Consider the following 19,014-nt stretch of genomic DNA (forward strand, 5'->3'; position numbering starts at 1 on the left):
TAATTTAAATTATTTGTCTTTAGTGGGATATTTTGTAATGTGACAGAATGCAAAAATATATATATATTTTTAAATATTTTAAAAACATTTGACAAATTGGTTTTGAATTGTTTTTTTATTATATAATAATTACATTTTTGTATTAAATTCTGTTATTTCAAAGTTTTATAAAAGTGAAACTCACTTTTTACCAATGTTAATGTCCCCTATTATATGTCAAAATGAGACCAACAAATAAAATAACTTAAATCTTACAGTCTACAGAGTGCAACAGGGAAATTTTCCGCGTCATTAACTTTTTGCTCTTATTGAGGTTTCAGGTGACATTTCAAGGAATGTTCTGATGTGTTGTCCCTGGAGGCCAAAACCAAAGAAAATCCAACAGCATCAATGCGCTACATGGCTGACGAGTTCAACGTGGGCAAGATCACTGTCAGGATGGCAGTTCATGATGATCTCGGCCTGAAGAAGTTTGTCAGAAATACTTCTCCTGACCGACAGGATGAAGGCCTTAAGAATGAAAGAGATGCAAAAAAGTCCGTAATTACATGAAGAGTCATCTCTCGACTGTGAAGATCTTCTCATACAAGAAGATCTTCACAGTCGAACCGGCTTTGAACTACAGAAACGACAGATTATCGCAGCAATACCTGAGGAAGTCTAGGGCACCTCCAGGACAAAAAATCCGGGTCAAATAATATACTTGGGAGTAGTGGCCTCTCTTGGGAAGAAGATGGATCCCTTCTTCTTCATGCCCAATGAGAAAATAGTAGGTTTGATACCTATTATAATGTACTGATGTGGAAAATCTCGGCCTCGATATCTGAAGAACAACTATGTGTACACCCAAGGCGTGGCCCCCAGCTTACAGCCTTGAAGAAACAGAAATTCTCCAAGAAGCACTTTGGTGACTTCTGGTACAAGCCTTTCTGGCCCTCATCCACTCCTGATCTTAATCCCCATGACTTCAGTCTGCAGAGTGTCTTAGAGAGAAATATTGGGAAGACATCGAACAGAATTGTGCAGGAGCTCAAGACCAGCATCATGAAGTAATGAGCCAACATATCTGTCGACTATATTGTGGCAACCTGCACCAAGTTCCAAACTCATATGGAGGCTGTGATAGTGGCTGGAGGCGGCCATATTGAATAACTTTTGCCAAAATTAATTGCTAAAAGTTGTATCAATAACATTTTTCTTTATATTTTTCTAAAAAAAAGTTATTAAGATTTTGGTTTTGCTTTTTGATCCCGGAAAGTTTCCCTGTAGCACTCATTTCAAAAACTTTATCCAACTATAGCCTAGTTTAATTAAATATCTTACCTTTAAATGCTATTACATCATTATAATTTTTTTTTTTTTCAAATTGTATGTTAGTAATATTAAATATTATTATTGAAAGAAAATATTATTCTGATCTAGTTTTACAACTTTTCTTGTCCTTAATCGATCAAAAGAATAGTTGTAGAGATTTTCATAACGTGGCACTTTGATTATATTTATATATTATTTAATTTTTGATTTCCTTTTATTGTAGATTTTACAAAATTTAAAAGTCATGAGGTTGGAGTTGATTACCAAAATCCATAAAAAAATTTCATTATTTCAATTCCTATCCAATCTTCTAGTCTTCCATTTTGTAGTTTTATAATAAAAAGGTTCATATACTTACCTTATCCTACAAAAAAATATTTGTAATAGATGTGTGTATTATATTTGTAATGCCTTGAGCGTATCATTAATCATGTTTGTAAATAAAATGAAGAAAGTTGAATGGAAAAACTTTTTTTACTACTATATTCCAGATGTGACTAAATAAAAAATCTGAATTTTCTTTCTCACAAAATTTAAGTAGATATATGTATTCTACAAAAATACATGTATACCTATTTCTTTTTCTTCAAAGATATAAAATCCAAAGAAGTAAATCATAACACTTCATTCAAGCATTTTCAAAAATACATATTTTGTAGGTACAAATATTATATATTGCCAAATATACAACGAAATATCCTTTACATTTTGAAGATATAGAGAATATGTATGAATAAATTACATTTGGACTTGGAGCATCTTGTTTGTTTTAACGGAGGGATCCTAAAAAAGTAAAAAAAGTGTGGCAAAGTAGCTTCCTTTATTATCAAGCGTGGTAATACAGGTGTAGAAATAGTAGTAGAGCCGGTGTGTTTTCATTTTTGAGACAAGATTCTAAAGTGTTCATGGAAATACAGTTAGTCACTATCATGTGCAAAGATGGAAATACTGGAAAAAATAGGGTGAGCACAAATCGCACGCCATGAGCATTTAAAAAAATATATGTTAATATCTTATGGGTGTAGTTCAACTGTTTATATTTGATCGGTCAATACATTTTGATCCTTTTTTGTCAACGCTCATATTGTCAATAAATTAAAATTTGAGGAGCCACATCAAAGAGAGCAATATTTTAGTTCTGCTGCGGCTAATTTTTTTGTACAAATTTAAAATATTGGTCATGATTTCTGGGATTACGCTTTTGGCATTGTCAAATACAAACTCTCAAATTCAGCTAGATACATGTGTATGTAGTTTAATATGAATTGTTTGGAGGTATGAATGGATTGATTATTATTTTTGTATGATTAATTCAATAATTTTGTGTTTGTTTTATTTAAATGTCGATTTTTTTAGGCTGAAGTCTTGGAGGTATAATTTGAAGCTAGAAAGCTTATTCATGTTAATGTAACAAAATGCACTCATATTATTTTATTTTATGTTTTGTACATACATATATTTCATGTATGATATGAATAAAGATTAAAAAAGCTCTGTGTGTTTGATTTCTAATAAGAAAACGTCATACTACTGTTAACTTTTTATTTCAAACTATTTGAATTTATATATTCAAACTAGATCGTTCTTTTTAGACCGGTTTGAACCCAGATTTTGGTCGAGACAGTAGTCTCGGACCAGGGATCAAAATTTAGTCGTTCTCAAATAGTGGAAAAAATTCTTTTTTTTTTGGTTTCACTCTATGCAACGAGTTTTTTCGATCTCACTTTCAGGACCCAATTTCTCCTAATTCCAGAACTAAACACTCAAAAAAACCTCAATGACTCATTTTACCGGCAACACACTCATCATGACGTGATCAAAAGTTCAACTTATAAATCGACCCAGACTGATTCTTAAGTGAGACTGTTCAAAACTTGATTATTTCTCGAGACTTGTATGAGTCGAATTTATTATAGATTACTTTATTTTACTTTTGATCTAAGAAAAGCTATAACGGTCTAAGAGTATGTAAACTTTTGTAAATCGAACTTTCAGCACTAAATGTGAATTCTGTAAGTATGTAGGCACTTATGTAGCGGGGGTTTCCCCCATTTGACCCATGAAATATAAATTTTTTCAACTATTAATTTTCAAAAAATAATATTTGGTTTATCTAACCAAAAAAAAAACAATAACTCTGTGATATTTTATTGATCTTAATTGTAAAAAAAAATCACATCACCCAGTACATCAGTTGACTATAATACTGTAAAGAGATCATTTATTTCATACTCCAATAGAGTTCCGTCTATGTACATACATTCTTTGTATAAAGAGAAATATCACATTTAAAAAAAACAAATCCCAGTATCAAGTTTCAAATTAATTCGAGGTAATTTATTATCCTTGAAAAATGATTAGAACTGACAATATATGTATGTATGAGAGCATTACCTATATAATTCTAAATATGTATGTAGGCAGTAAGCACATTGGATGAGTAAGAATCGAATAATAAATTAGTGGTTATGCATAGTTTACTGTTTTGGGAGTAGGTTTATGGAGCAAGTACTTATATCTTTCATCAGTTTGATTATAATATGTACAATGCACTGGTTGTTAAAAAGTTTTTACTCAAAATATTCAGAGTCAATTGTCCTAATATGTTTTTTTTTCTTTTTTGGAAATAATACTAATTTAATGTCTAAAAGCATGTGACAAAGTAAAGAAACATAATAATGGTTAAAAAAAGTTTTTTGAACAGGTCTAAATATATGGTCGTAGGAATGAATTTTTGAATAAATATGTATTTTAGAACCGTGTATATCGTTTTTTTAAGAGTGCTATCGCTTTACGCTAGATATTGTTAGAAAGATAAGATTTTGTACTTCAAACTCCTTTGACAGTTTTGTGAATGCTTGACTCCATATTGTTTGAGCACAAAATAGAGAAAATACACCATATTTTACTTTTATTTTTCTTCTTCAAAAAAAGCAAAAACGAAAGCCAGGCGGCTAATAATGTGAAAATTAAAAATAGTTATGAGCAGCTTTGTAAATAAATAATAAGAAGAAGTTTCGTTATGTCAAACACAATTCACTTTGAGCAGCAATCAGTAAATAGTTATATTCCTGCTACAAAAATATGGTATTTTGACATCCCGATAGGGGTAAAATATTCTTTCCAACAGTCCTACTTTTCCTACGTCCTAATACCCCAAATTTAGCAATTTCAAAAGGATCTTCAACATCTATTAGTCAGATTTAAATCAAGTATCAATGTTTTTTTTTGTATTAAATTATATTCAATATATGCGTTCAATTATGCATTTTTCATTTGTAAATCAAATTGATGTTTGTTTTCCCAAATTTTGTATATTTTAAAGATATTTATCAACTACATCCCTTTTCTATTAAGTATACAATCTGTAATGTCAAATCTTTCATATTGACTGAAAAAACGATGTTTTTCAATTCAAAACATGTTTCAAATTGGATTTTCTATTTATGTTATATCGAAGAAAGATATATCAGACGGATTCTATACATCAACTCACACGAATTGGAGTTATGACGTCAATTACTTCCATATATGCTTCATAGCTTCCCCTTCCTAATGGAGAAACCTATTAGGATTTTAAAATAACATACATAATTACTTTTAAGTTAAATTTCAGAAAAAGGAACTTAAATCATGTAAATATGTTAAGGTCCTCCATGTTTGTTACTCACATAAGAGATTTTCCCATTGAATGTCATCATTTTTGTATACTCTACATCAATGTATATATTGGTTATTATTATTATGATTATAATTATTTTCAAACAAAAAGTTTATAATAACTTTTTTATTACTCTGTATTTTTAAGATTATTTAGTGGTTAAAACTTTGAATTTCATTTTATTTAAACTGTTATTTTACTATTAAAAATTACCATAGTTAATTGATCACCCATTCCTGCCACATTAAACTATTTTTTTTTAACTAAATATTTTTTGTTCTATATATAGATATTTAACAATCACAACTGAAAATGTTTTTATAAAATTTTATCAAATATTTAAAGAGTTGTATATTTCTATAAGTAAGTTATAAAAACAATAAGTAAAGTAATAAATAATATATATATAGTAACATATATTTAGAGGGTCTCAACTGAATTTTAATTCTTTTTTTTATTAAGACGTTGCGTAACTTTTTTAATCATTTGATGCATATATTTTAGTACAATTTTGGACATATATTTGACGAAAATTGAGTGAACAGGATGCAATAAGGCGTCGTTCAGCTGAGTTTTAAATATAGGCCTCTAACTAAGTCTTTTTGACTCTGAGTAAAATATCTAGAATGCTTTGTTGCTTAAATAAATTAATAACAGTGTATTATGACGTAATAGTACAATCCATGCAATGGTAATTGTAATTTGTATATGATAAATTGTTAAGGAAGAAGGCTTTTGACGCATCTGATCATAATTAATTTTAAGATTTAAATAATTAATAATTAGCCTTTATATGTCAAACAAACTTTGTTTCCAAAAAGATCAGAAAAAATGCCATAATCATCTTGTAGTTAGCAACTAAATCAATAATACCGACTGGTATTTATCTTTTAACCCATTAATGACGAAGGGGCATCTAAATACCCAATAACATATTTCACCATTACTTCGGAATTTGTTTTATTAGATAGGTTAAATTTATACACGTGGTTCTTGAGTGCGTTGGTAATAAAAATTATATAGGATAAATATGATTTTGTTTATAAGTCTTGCATTATCAGTCTATTTTTTGTTTGTAATCGCGTCCAAGAATTTGTTCAAGGGTAATAAGTAAATGATTTAGTTTTTTTTGGTATAAACATCATAAGTAACTACTTCAAAATGCTGCATGCCTAACGACAGGACGTATATCTCTCAATTAGTACAAAAAAAAATTATATATGCATAATTATAAATATGTTTATTTTTCTTAACAATAAATTACGAGGAATATTATAATAACCCTTTGTCCCAAAAGAATGATTTTCTCCTCTATTTTTTTATAACAATGAGCTCCTACATTTTTGCTTTGATCGTCTAAATTGCAGTTTAACAGCTGATGAGATGTTGGGATTCCTAAAAGCTAGAAGATTTATCAGAGGTAATACATCTTGGATCAGGACTCTAACAATTGTGAAGACGGCGATGGGGATTTATACAGTCTCAAAAAGGGGCATTCTCTCATCACTATGTTTTCTTTGTCACAATGATGCCAATGAAGAGGAAATAATTTGTAATACAAAAAAAACTCAGAAGAGATGAAATAGAATTAAAATTGAAGAAAAAAAACAGAAATTCCTATCCCTACATCTTTCAACATCAAAGAAACATCCCTCTCATTAAAAATCCATAGGAATATTTTGTTTTTCTTTGACCAGAACCTGAGAGATCTCATCATTTTTCGAAGTAATAGGTACACAATCTAACACAACACCACCTTGGATTTGACATAAGATGAGTCCTTATTTTTTATTGGTTGCCTTTTTTATATATAGCACATCCTCTTCACAGGATAAGAAAATATACTGATCCAACTCTGAAGCTGTTCCTCATATTTTACCCAATAATATTAGTCGATATCGATTTTTAAATATTATAAGTATATTTATTTTATAGACAATAGAAAAGTCGAAAAGTCAGACACCACAGCAAAACTGAGACAATTCTTGAGGAATTTGGACGCCTAAATATTCAGCAATGGACGCAAGTATGGTTCAATATTATGGAAAATATCACGCCCAACAGTTCATTCGAAGAAAAAAAAACTCGTGTTGGCTATAAAATTTGGACCCACAATTCTCAAGGAGGATACTTCAAAAAAAAATTTTAAGGAGTATTGAAAATATTGTCAGATATAGCATAATTTACCACTTGATCTTGTATATAAAAATGACGATGGTAAAAGATGTAAATTTTGTGCTATAAACAGTTAGTTTATGTGTGAAAAATGTAATAGATATTTTCATTCAAAGTGTTTTAAAGAATATTATATAAGGTACATAATCAATTACTTAACAACTTTTTTGTACCTTGTAATAGAATAATAAATTTAAATATAATAGAGGAATTAAAAAAATATATAATTGTATAAAATTGTACGCCTATTCGAAGGGGTATTTAAATACACATCCGATATCTCGAGAATCCGTGTACCAATTGGTCTTTTATTTTTTAGAAAAATAACAGTAACATCAATGGATATCCTAAATTTCAAATTAATTCATCGAATGAATACATTCCTCTTTAATGGGTTAAGTTATCCAGACAATCAATTTCTTTTCTCCACAATTTTTAAAAAGAATTACTTATACAGAGTGTGCAAACAATCCCTGGCCCCACTTTAGCACACTCCCATAGATACACACGTGGAAGAGGCCGTTAATTACTTTTTTGGTGGTAAGCTTTTTCAGTCATACACCACTTGAAAAAAAAATAGAATTAAGTTAGGAATTCATTTTCCCAAATATTTGGTAAAGGCACGGAACTACAACATGACAGCGTGTTATTCATGACATTTCATTAGGTTAGCGGCGAGCAGCCTCAATGAATATGGTTTCTAATACAAGGCCTTACATGAGGCAACAAGACTCTGCTCCCTGCTACACCTCGAAAAAAAGTATTTAATGGCTCAAAGACAATTTTGACGGCTTTATCTCACAGGAACTGATCCAATTGATTATTTTTTTTTTTTGTGTTTTGACCTGATTTGCCAAAGGACCAAGGGGTGACGGCCTGTTCTCTCTTTCGGCTTAAATACAGAATTCTGAATCTTTTTGTTTTTGTTTTTTTTGTAATCTGATAACTGATTGTGTTTGAAAGGACAAAATCATTTCGTTGCACTGATAGCTTCTGCACCATGTATGGATAAATCAAAAATATAAATAAATAGCTTTAAATCAACGGTTGCGTAACTCATATATAAAGGAAACAATGGTATGTGCCAACAAAGTACGTAAAAGAAAAAGGTTTCCTTATTAATATTTAATTACTGACAGATTATGGTCTTATTAGAATACTTGTAAAAGATAAATGTATATTAAGTATCCGACGAGGCACCAGTTCATATATTTAAAGAGAGTGATGATGTAATATAATTCAAATTAAGGGATAAGTTTTACCCTCCTTTAAACATACTACAAAAAATGCATTTCTAAATTTGTTGATAATGGGAACTTTGGTGTTGCATGGTATGATTTACTTTTTTTATGATAAATTAATATTCCATTAGTGAACAATTTTAAATGCAGGAAGTGAACTGGGTAATAATTAAGACGTATTTATTTACATGGTAAACAGTTGCATGATAATATTCTTTACTTTTTTTAAATCTTTTATCATTTTTATAACTATTCCATCCGTTTTCCATAATAACTATCAATTAAAATGCTGAAAATACTTGTATTAATATAATACATACAAAAAAATGCAACCATATTTGTATATAATTTTAACAACATGAGTTTAGATTTTTTACAAAAGTATTATGTCTTATTCTTAGATTATTATACAGGGTAGAGCATTAATGTATATTTTCTTATTACTATGAAAAGGTGTAATGGTTATTTTTTGACTGTCTTGTCTTGTTTTTACACTGTCTATTTTACAGACACAAAATGTAGTAATCATTTAGTTATTTCATCATCATGAGCAAGCAACAATCAAAAAGGTCATTACAGCATCTCAGATCTTTCAGATCCTGGAGTTGATGTAATGAAGATTACGGACGTTTTTAAGTGTTCTATGAACTGTTTTTCTAAGTTGGGGAAGATGAATAAAAATGTAGAAGACCTCTTCAGGATGTCAGGAAGTGGAGGGCATAATTTAAAGCGGGATACGAAGTTCTTGTCTAAAGTAGGACCATCGAGACGGCTATAAAGCACAACTTGGAATTATTTTATTTTACAAGGACCCCATGTCACCTTCTGAAAGAGGGTATGAACGGCGGAAGACTCAAAAGGTACAAGAAAATACTCACATGGATCAAAGCTAATGGGCCAATTCTGAAATTTTTCTCAGATAAGAAGATTTTCACAGTTAATCGATTCCACAATCACCACAACAACTGTTGGCTTGCGAAAGCAAAAGAAGAGGTCCCAGGGTTTTACCACAATAAATATCCAGCCTAAAAAATGGCCCTCGATGAGCTGGTCTCTGATGGAAACAATATCCCTCCGGGTTTTTTTCAAGGCTGGACAGAAAATAGGGTAGGAAGCTTACTATAAGGGGTTTAAGTACACCATCTTACCATGGCTGAAGACGATCTACCCAGAGGGTAACTATATGTGGACTCAGGGCGGTGCCCTCTCTCATACCTCCACCAAGTGCCAAAAGTTCTTCCAAATCAGATTTGAACCCAATGGACTTTTCTATTGAAGGGGAACTTTGGAGATGGAAACCAACAGGTCCTCACACCCTATTGTGGACTCACTGAAGTCCTCCATAGTGGCTGCATGGGACAACTTGTCATCAACTCCTGTATGGCCTTCAGGCGACACGTAAAGGTTTTGATTGAATATGAAGGTGACCATATTGAGTGTAAAAATATTTTCAAAAACCTTGTCTACGTGTCTTGTTTTTGTTCTATAATTGAAAATCTAAAATTATTGATGTAATTCTAAATCCATCTCTCGAGCCCATGTTTTGATGTCCTACCCCGTAATATAATATTTACTCTACGTCTAATTTAGGAATCTTCATTCAAGTTCAAATACATGAAGTATATTTCCTTCTCTAGGAATGACCGGGGTGCAAAACTACGCACATTGAGTTCAAGAGAATAATTTCTCCGAGCGCGCTGTCAATTGGGATACGTTATTCAGGCATTATAGATGATTTACCACAATCTTTACACGGAGTTCTGAAAATCAGAAACTACTGTTGTCAGCACTCCTCAATAAAGATTGTGATATATTAATTGTAAATTATAAACGCTGTTTCGGAATGACATATTATGAGTGTATTTATTAGTTTAGGCCTGAGGGGTCTGGAGGACATTAATGTTGATATAACTACGTCGTGTCATCAAACAATAAAAATCATACCCTGAAACTATCGATAGAGAATGTTTTATTAAATATTAAGGATCCCCTAACAAAGTATATATCTATAAGGGAACAAATAGTTGCAGAGCATACTCATCCAATTTTAATGTCGGGTGTTGCAGATATTAAGCGTTCGATTTGTCGATTCTTTATACGATTAAAGGTGATTGGGACTCGTCCTCTTATATTATAGATATAATCCATCAAACTCATTCACAAATTTTGTAGATTGCAAAAAGTACTAAAAGTTTTTGATAGGGCTTGAAGAATCGAAATATTTTTTACGTCATATTACAATTTTGTCTTTACTATTATATATTTATGATTTAGTGGATTGTTTGTTATTTATTTATGCCTATGATGACGGGTATTGATGTGTGTCGTATTATCTTATTATACTAATTTTTTATGCATACTTTGTTGTTGTGATACTAATGTTATTGGCAATAAAATGTATAACATTCTTTATAAATGTCGTGGTGTATATTATTCCAGTTCACTATGGAACCTTAAGTACTAATTAAGGCAATAATGTTGGCATACTTATCCACTGCATATTGTGTCGCTATACATACTTATTTACAAATTGCATTGATAAATATTGTTTTCAAGGTAAAAAAAATAATAATAATGTATTTTACAGCTTGAATTAAGGCCTACAATTGGTCATTATCGCTATAAATATGCTTGCCTTTATTTATAACAACATAGCGTACATATTTTGTCAGTTACTTACAGCATTACCCTCTACTGGAAATGTTGCCCCTGTAAATAAAATTGCTGAGTACTGGCTGAGCCTTAAAGCTGCATTTACCGAGTGATGAATAAAATTTTTCAACTTCAATAGAATATAATTTATTAATTAACAATAGAATTTCAACGAAATTAAAACTATAAATAAATTTGTGTCTAACCTCCTTTAATCATTAATGTTGCCACCATTAGTGGTAATTATGGCTTTCAGGGGGAAGTGGATGACCTAGCATCCAGTGCGGATGTAGTCCTCTGTCATGGCGTACCACTGCTGGCTGACAGTTGCCTTGAAGGCCTTGGTGTATGGATGACAAAAAAGTGTAGTCAAAGGAGATTGGCATCGGAGCTGTAGTGTGGTCCAAAATGTCAAAAAAGAGTTTGAAAGAACTCAAAAGAGTTTTGCAACGAAGACTACCCACCTTTTTTTTTATAACTCTCTGGACAAACTGGAGTGAACCCCCGAGATCTCTTGCATAGGCCCTCGTGGACTTGAGGAGATTAGCCTGGGCTATATTTGTCAACTCCTCCTGGTCTAGTTTGACTTTTTGAGAGAGCCCTTTTTCTTCTACATCGTTTCGGAAATGCTGACGGGTTAGACAGTTGTCATGAAAATGCCCGATTGAAGCCTCCGTCAAGTGGATTAAGATCAAGTGACTAGGGATTTCAAAATTGTATTTGCAAAATCCTTGTAATTCATTTGTAAAGTAGATTTGGGAATAATATTTATTATAATATAATATTTTTTAAATCAATACTCATATTTTCATGACGTTAAAATGAATGAGACTCTAATTTTGAGGCATGCAGTATTCAAAAATAACATCACGTACTTTTTGTCTTCTTTAATGGAATTCGTATAACATGTGCAAAAAGTGTGTTCAATTAGTTTGATTTTGTATAGTTGAAAGATACATCTAATTACATACCTGGGGGAGAGACATATAACTTTTGCGACACGGAACAGTTGCAACAATCCCTTTATCTTTACTAATAATTATTTATCATTTATAATCGATTAAAAAATACAAAAAAGAATACTTACCAATATTGTCATTGGTAGATATACTCAAACAAAAAGTCCCCAATTATAAGCTAAGGATAATGGCAAATCCATGAAAAACTTAATTTTAAACTTTTAGCGTTTTTTTACTTATTACTTCCACCAACGAAGTTGAGCTGAATTTTTTTCTCTCAGTGTCTTTGTTTTCTTTTAAACAGGATTATGAAAAAAGTTACAAATGGAAGTTGCCAAAAACTATCAAGGAAAGTTAAAAGTAAAAGAGTTAACAATTTAAACTCTTTAAAAAAAAAACTAATTAAAAAAATAATAGAAAAACCCAAAATTTGGTTTTAATTATTTATATACAAACCTCTGTATATTCGTAAACGTATTAATTTTAATTATCTCCTGAATTATAATTCTTGTAATAACTAGTTTAATATTCATGTTTTATTAATTTATTGTAAAGATCTACTCGTATATGGAAATAAAGAAAGAAGCATGAAGGAATAAACACATATTTATGGCCCAAATAATAATTAAAAAAGTACAAAATTAAAAAAAACTTAAGCATTGTTATATACTATATACACCAAAATGGTATAATAGGTTGGATGAAAAGTTAGTAAGCTGACTCACAGATGGCACAATTAGAAATAGAGTATAATTTTTATTTAGTATCCATCATCAAACGTTATATGTAAAATTTAACGTACTATCAGAAAATTGGTTCATGAAATACGTATAGCATTATGAGTGAAGAAACTTTAGTTTTTATTTACATGGGCAAAAGAGAAATACTGTGGAAGCCAGGCTGGGCTGAATGAACATTATTCGGATTCTGTACTAGCAAATTAAATGTTGAAAATGGTGTTTCTAAATTTGAATGAGGCGAAATGAGCTTTGAAGACGATGCATGTAGTAAACGACCCAAAGAGGCAGTTTTTCGACAAAACATCAAATAAGTCCACGAAATAATTTGAATGATCGTGAAGTCATGTTAATCGACACAGATATCAAAAATAACGTTTTGATCATTTCGTGTATGAATATTTGTAGTTGTAAAAGCTATCAATGAATTAAAAGCAACAATGTTGCAGATTCCATTTTTAGGGAAATTCTACCATAAGAAATACGAATTTTTTAGACGATATTTGACTAAATATAAAACATGGCTCCATCACTATACTCCAGGGTACAATTAGTAGTGAACAGAGTAGATTGCACACGATAACCGAATCTAATGTATGGTAAGACGCAACAGTCTTCTGTTAAGGTAATGACATCAGTATTATTGGGTGTCGAAAGGTATAATATTCATTGATTACCGTTAAAAGGGCCAAACCATCAGCAGTAAAAATTACATAGGATTACTAGAGTGTTTGAAGGATGGAAGTTTGAAAATGGGCCTATTTTGAAGAAGAAAAATTGTTGTTACATTATTACATTGCATTATGTCACAAATCACTGAAAACAATTGCAAAATTGTATATACAAAGGCTACGGATTGTTTCTTAATCCACAGTATTCTACAGATCTGGCCTGCAGTGATTTTTCTTGTTTGCAGACCTCAAATGAATTATCTTTGTAAAAAAGCTTTGAGGTAATGTAGAGGGCATTGCCCAAACTGAGACCTACATTGCGATTAAAGACAAATCGTACTATAAATAATCATTGGAAAAATGTCAGACAGCTATAATTGTTGTATTGTCTCAAAATTTTCAGACAACCTGTTATAGTAGGACATATTCATCACTCATAATGACGTATTAAATAACTAAAAAAATTATTGAAATGAAAGTAGGCAATCTATACACCATTATTATTGCCGATGTATTTACAAGATTATTGATGTCTAAGCAAGCAGGCCTCTTCGCCGTGAATGGATTCATCAAAAACCGGTTATGAGAAGAAATAACAAAAATAACATCTACATAATAAATTACAAAATACCAATGTCTTATTCCTTCCTGGTCGATGATGTCGTCCTTTTGTGGAGCTACATATATAAGTACATGTACAAAGAATGTTGCCTTTGTATTAATGAAGGGGTTGTATTTAATAATTTAAGAACATGGATAATAACATGACTTGTATTATTAGTCTATAGATTATTTTTTTTCAAAAATTTTAATTTTTGAATTTTTTTTTTCAAAATTTAATATTTGAATTTTTTTTACAAAAAATACAATTTTCTAAGAATAGCTATGGATTTTTGAAATCATAAAAAAATTCCAAAAACCAAGCCCCTCCCAAAATATATATATATATTGTATATAATCCTGGAAACGCTTTTGACTGAGGAGCTAATATTTTATATTATTCAAACAATCTCATAAAAAACTTTTGGATAATAGCTTGATTTTTCAAAATTCGTACAAATAATGATCATTTCATACAAATTTTTATTTAAAAAAAAAGTAATAAATTTTTACTGTACGAATAACCAATTTTATCTTGTTAAAACCTTCAGCTCATATTGTTCTTTTAATTTTAAAAATGAAAGTTTATTTTTCATCGAAAGGGATAGTCACTAACTGAGAATTAGATCAAATAAAGATTATAAACTGTACTTGAGATTAATTGGTAGGCTAAATTGTCCCACAAATTTGAATGAAATAGTTTTTGAATTTTCATAATTTTTTTAATGCTTATTTTTATATTGACACACCACCTTTGTGAATAATTGACATTACAGGAGGTCGAAGATTAATTCTTTTGGAAATCAATATTGGTGTTTAGAAATTAATAATGCTATGAAAGACTATTCCATGATAAATTTTTAGAACGATTGAACTATTTTTGAAAAGTATTTTAATACAGTTGAAGTTATATTTATATATAATTGGGGGATTTCTCATTTATTACATATTATGATTAGAAATTTGATTCTAGGAAAAAACTTAAGAGCCCATAGTAATAAAATGGCTCTTATTAAAAAAAAATTATTTTTGTTGTATATTAATGCATCAAAAGCTTAACTTTAATATTTAATGTTTTCTAATTTGTAAATTTTAATTAGTCTTGCCTTTATAATTAAGTAGATAGGGTTATCCTCCTGACAAAATAAATTATGTTTAATTTTCTGACATTTTAAAAGCGTATGGTAATTGGAAAAACTCTAAAAAATATTGCCTGCAGGATTATTGTCATAAAAAAAAGTTTAGGGAAATATCTTACAATTATACAATACTCAGACCTCTTCCTCATTTTTCAAATAACTACTTTATCCCATCCGAAAATATATCATTTCAATTCTGGTTGACAATCAAGAGAATAAGGAATAAATAATTTGAACCATATGTCAAAAATAAAAGACCATTTTATAATGTTATAATACATCACGACAAAATAATTTTACGTGTATGTAGAGAAATTCATTCATGTGAAGGTGGGAAAAAAGTAATTAGTTTATCTAAAGGCTTCATAAGCCTTGAAAACGTGGTGTACAGGAGGACAAACCCGGAAATGACCCTGACTTGCATATAAACAATAAAGGTGTTGCTAATCCCGAGGGTTTTCGTCAATGTATCAAACAAGGTTTTAGACATGTTACCCCACACATTGAAACATATTGGGATCCCAAATCATGTGCACCTTGGACACAATTCGAGAAATTAGAATCGGTAATTTATTGTCCCCCATCTGGAGATGGGAAACTATCAAGGGATCCTTAAATGGGTCAGACACATCTATGGGACAATTTAGTTGATGAATCAGTAACAAAGTAATTCATTACTGGCAATTTTCTGATAGCAATATTTTATATGGAAATTTTCCTGTGATCAATCCATTTGCGCATGTTGCCACATTTAAAAATTTTAATTGAACGACGTAGCTCAACGGACAAAACGCTTGAACCAAATTATTTTCTAGAACTCAATGGACTTCAAAGACAACTCTTAGGCTAGATGGAGTATTTGTAATACTGTAAGGTGTATGTAAACTTAATCAGTGCAAGTCCATCTGACCAATTAAATGAATATTCAAAAAAAGTTTTTAAACTTCCTCAAAACAACCCACCCTAATTGTACAGATTAATAAATCACTTTGATACCATTACGTAAATTGAATGAGGCACATGCATACGCGAACATACAACCATTAAATATGTATTTTCAATTATTTTATTATTAATTGCAAAAACAAAATAATAATAATAATGATTGTTCATGAAAGAGTACACGTATACAACAAAATTACCTTGTAGTCTAATAATATAAGAGATAAATTGTTTATTTATTTACATATATCATGCTATCATGACTAATGATCCTTGATATTTAAGTGCAAGTGTTTATTTTATGTAAATAATGGATCTTAGAATAATACTAGATTTTTTCAAAAGAAGGACGAACGTACTGCATCAAGATATAATCAATTAAATATTGCCACTATATTTATACGTAATATTTAAAATAATATTGTCAAATTTCAATTATTTTGTTCCAAAGACAGCGCTTGTTGTTAATTTTTTTTTTTTTTTTTGTTATTTTTTTACCATTTTTTTACTTTTATTAAAGAAAAGGTAATTTAACAAAAATCGCCCCTCCCACAAAGAAAAATGAGTGTCTCAGCCTTGTTTGATCTCGAGACCAATTTTTGAAGGTATTGTATTGGTATCTACCTTTTTAAAGCCTTAATATGAATACTCAAAAAAGAAAAAATATGATAATTTTCCTCTATTTGTTTCGACTTGATCTCGATTAATTAAAGGTCTGGGATCTTCATGATCTCATAAAGCTCTTGTTTTTGATGACGAAACTATGTAAAATATTAAGAATTTTTCATTAAAAAAGTTTCAAGAGCAATTTGATCCCCTGGGTATTAATTTGATCTCAATTCCTTTAAGCTTTACATCTTCTTGCTCTTTATTGTTCAAGGTTTTGGTCTTACTGTCAAGATTTTGTAGCAAGGCAACTAGATTTTCCTTCTTTTTTTTATCTTTTAGGTATTGACTTGATGTCAATATATTAAAGCATCGATTGCAACATGGTCTCAATTTTATCATAATCATTGCGTCACATTGGTTTTGATCCGGTATGTATAGTATCGACTCCTTCAAATTCTTAAAATCAGTGTCAAAGCCATGCAACTAAATAAAAACTTTCCTTCTTTATTTTAATAGTCTAAATCCTTTAAAGTATATCAACATCTCGACCACTTTTACATCTATATATTAACTACTTTAAGTAAATTTTGGGAATCAAATTAATACCCATCAGTTTTGGATCAGGTTGCAAGTATTATATAAATAATAACTTTCTGCAGCTACCGTTATAGACCTTAGTCCTCAAATTGAAAAAAAATCATGGGGAAAAAAAAGGAACGACTTTGAAGCAAAACAGTTAACCAATTACAGGGAGCGGGGATCAAATTGTCGCCAAAATATTTTTCTACATAAAACAACACAAAATATACATTTTTTAACTTTTTTACTGAAAATCAAAACTATGACGAGCATATAGGTATAGAGTAGCCATTCATTCGATATAATCACCGTTGGCATCAATAACAGCTTCAATATGGCCTCTGAACCGGCCGCAGGTTCTTCTGACCATCTCATTGTCCATGTTGCCGAATACTTCCTTGATGGAGTCCATCAGGCTGGCCTTGGTGCTATGGGGATGTCTGTTGGTATGTCTCTCGACATAGCCCCAGACAAAATAGTCTAAAGGATTAAGGTCGGGAGAGTTGGGAGGCCACAAATCCTTGGTTACGACGTCATAACAGTTCCTGGTTAACCACTGCATGGAGATTTTGGACACATGGCAGGGTGTTGAGTCCTGTTGCCACACTTAATGTTTTCTCATGGCAGCCCAGATCCCTCACCATGGCCTTCATGGACCTGGTAGGGTCATCCTCAACCATCTTCTTCACCTTGTCGACAAAGTTGGTGTCCCTGACTTCCTGTCGGCGCCCTCCTCCTTGGGTGCCCTCTTTATGGTGGCATCAACATCCCAGGTGTCCTCTAGCTTCTTACGGATACGCTGAACAGTCCGTAAATTCACTCTTAAGGTTGAAGCAATCGTTGAATTGGAGATTTCACCTCCATTATTAACCAATGCCATGACTACGGCGGACCTCGAAAGCTCCTCGTTCCCCTTATAGCTCTTTATCTCCTCATATGATGACGGCATGATGCTAACTGAACTACGTATTGTCAGCTGACAAGAATAGCTTTCCTATTTGGTAACCGGTTTTTATTTGATAATGTCGTCTTCAAGTTATCAAGGTTTAAAGTAGGCGACAATCTGATCCCCGCTCCCTGTATATTTACTAAATGCCAATGAAAAATACTAATTATAGGAATAAATCATAAAGAGGGCATTTCAAGATAAATAACACATAGTATATATTCAGATTTAAAGAGTTTTAAGAACATACTGAAGATTTTGGGTCATGAAATGTAGATTTAGATTCACCACATAAATTACATCAAAACAACTATTTGATTTATATTTTGAGAAAAATGTTATACGCTAATTAGCATTGCTGTACTTTTTTGTATTATCACTTTAAAGGAAGGGCAGTTTGAACATATATGCTGAAAGTATAAATAAGTGTTAGTGACTTTAGATATTCAATAATAAGATAGCTTAATGAAGAATCAATTAGTGCATAAATGGTATTTTTGAAGTAAAGTCTCTTGCATAACTTTTCTTGTAACAAAGACAATACATAAATATCCCATGGTATTAAAATAATATCTTTGTATAAAGGTACAAACATTTCAGACATTAGAAATAGTTGCTGTTAATAAAGAGTTTTGCCTTTTTATAACTTAGATACTCCGTTTTAATGGTAATATTCGCACCAGAAAAAGGGTATTTAGTAGCGTTGTGTCCTTTCATAAAATAATTGGTCCAGTCTATGATAGAAAGGGTCCTATCAGTCATTAGGACCGGACTTTCAGCCCGGTCGTA

The 19,014-nt window shown here is 30.8% G+C and overlaps 1 pseudogene; it reads left to right on the forward strand.

The window, feature by feature from the left end:
* Positions 1-399: 399 nt before the first annotated feature.
* The window catches only part of LOC121123617 (uncharacterized), a 64,517-nt pseudogene continuing 45,902 nt past the window's right edge, over positions 400-19,014 (forward strand).

Source organism: Lepeophtheirus salmonis, chromosome 8 (genome assembly GCF_016086655.4).
Source record: "Lepeophtheirus salmonis chromosome 8, UVic_Lsal_1.4, whole genome shotgun sequence".
In the NCBI taxonomy this organism is placed as follows: domain Eukaryota; kingdom Metazoa; phylum Arthropoda; class Copepoda; order Siphonostomatoida; family Caligidae; genus Lepeophtheirus; species Lepeophtheirus salmonis.